Here is a 2,314-nt window from a genome sequence, read left to right as displayed (position 1 = left end):
CATGGTCCACACGACAGCATGGTTTAGAAATGGACGGGCACAGTTTGAGACACGGTGACAGATACACAAAGAGTGACAGGAAGAAACGTCCGGTGATAGGTGTATAAGCACGATAACCTTTATCGCTACTAGGATATACCTTCTGACGATAAGAACCACCACCAAATTGACACCAACACCACCGACAACATCAATAACACCACCAACACCAGAGGGAGGGAGGGAGGGAGAGGGGGTAGAAGAGGGAAGGAGAGGAGGGAGAGAAGGAAGGAGGGAAGGATGGAAGAAGAGAGAGAGAGAGAGAGAGAGAGAGAGAGAGAGAGAGAGAGAGAGAGAGAGAGAGAGAGAGAGAGAGAGAGAGAGAGAGAGAGAGAGAGAGAGAGAGAGAGAGAGAGAGAGAGAGAGAGAGAGAGAGAGAGAGAGAGAGAGAGAGAGAGAGAGAGAGAGAGAGAGAGAGAGAGAGAGAGAGAGAGAGAGAGAGAGAGAGAGAGAGAGAGAGAGAGAGAGAGAGAGAGAGAGAGAGAGAGAGAGAGAGAGAGAGAGAGAGAGAGAGAGAGAGAGAGAGAGAGAGAGAGAGAGAGAGAGAGAGAGAGAGAGAGAGAGAGAGAGAGAGAGAGAGAGAGAGAGAGAGAGAGAGAGAGAGAGAGAGAGAGAGAGAGAGAGAGAGAGAGAGAGAGAGAGAGAGAGAGAGAGAGAGAGAGAGAGAGAGAGAGAGAGAGAGAGAGAGAGAGAGAGAGAGAGAGAGAGAGAGAGAGAGAGAGAGAGAGAGAGAGAGAGAGAGAGAGAGAGAGAGAGAGAGAGAGAGAGAGAGAGAGAGAGAGAGAGAGAGAGAGAGAGAGAGAGAGAGAGAGAGAGAGAGAGAGAGAGAGAGAGAGAGAGAGAGAGAGAGAGAGAGAGAGAGAGAGAGAGAGAGAGAGAGAGAGAGAGAGAGAGAGAGAGAGAGAGAGAGAGAGAGAGAGAGAGAGAGAGAGAGAGAGAGAGAGAGAGAGAGAGAGAGAGAGAGAGAGAGAGAGAGAGAGAGAGAGAGAGAGAGAGAGAGAGAGAGAGAGAGAGAGAGAGAGAGAGAGAGAGAGAGAGAGAGAGAGAGAGAGAGAGAGAGAGAGAGAGAGAGAGAGAGAGAGAGAGAGAGAGAGAGAGAGAGAGAGAGAGAGAGAGAGAGAGAGAGAGAGAGAGAGAGAGAGAGAGAGAGAGAGAGAGAGAGAGAGAGAGAGAGAGAGAGAGAGAGAGAGAGAGAGAGAGAGAGAGAGAGAGAGAGAGAGAGAGAGAGAGAGAGAGAGAGAGAGAGAGAGAGAGAGAGAGAGAGAGAGAGAGAGAGAGAGAGAGAGAGAGAGAGAGAGAGAGAGAGAGAGAGAGAGAGAGAGAGAGAGAGAGAGAGAGAGAGAGAGAGAGAGAGAGAGAGAGAGAGAGAGAGAGAGAGAGAGAGAGAGAGAGAGAGAGAGAGAGAGCACTTCCGATACACTACCCAGCACACTGCCTTCCCTACTTCTTGACTGAAGTTTGTCGCGTCAAGACACACACGCACACACGCTCATCCCCCGCCCGCCAGCACACACGCCCTAGACCATGAAGAAGGCACTGTTCCTACGCCTCCTGCCCTGGGGGAACGTCCTCTCCTTTCTGTTATTGCTGATGTTGGTTCTGAGCCGGCCGAAGGACGTGGACGCCTCTTCAACCCCGAACTGCACCAAAGCTGACATTGTGCTGGGAGAAGGGGACGTTCGTGTCACTGCCAATGAAACACGCTTATGGGAAGACGAAAGGGGAATGTCGAAGGTCGTGTACATGTGGCCTGAGGAAGGCTTTAGGGGCATAGGTATACAGGTTGTCACTGGCAGTGATTCAGGGCATGAGAGGGTGGCGGCATGGTTCTCCAAGGACAGCCTGTTCACCGCCGTCAACACTGATAGATGGTGGGCGTTGTATATGACTTCGTACCGCGGCAATTGGTTTATCGAGTTCACGTTAGTTACTAGTGAGATTAGGAAGGTGTGTCTTTCTCATGTCACCGTTGACAGCCTACAGCTTCTGGAAGTGGTGGGTTACGGCCCCTCGAGATGGAGGGCCATGAAACCACAACAAGGCTGTCCCTATCAAATGTATAACAGATCAGTGACCTGGCCAGGAGGCCGTCCCAAGTGTATGACGCAACCACCCATTCAAGCATCTACTGCACCTCCACCTATTCCCAGAGCTACAACACCACCCATTCCTGGAGCTACAACACCACCCATTCCTGGAGCTACAACACCACCCATTCCTGGAGCTACAACACCACCCATTCCCGGAGCTACAACACCACCCATTCCCGGAGGAG

The sequence above is a fragment of the Eriocheir sinensis genome, chromosome 12 (assembly GCF_024679095.1).
Source record: "Eriocheir sinensis breed Jianghai 21 chromosome 12, ASM2467909v1, whole genome shotgun sequence".
NCBI classification, from domain to species: domain Eukaryota; kingdom Metazoa; phylum Arthropoda; class Malacostraca; order Decapoda; family Varunidae; genus Eriocheir; species Eriocheir sinensis.
The sequence above is the reverse complement of the archived record's forward strand: the minus strand, read 5'-3'. Positions refer to the sequence as shown.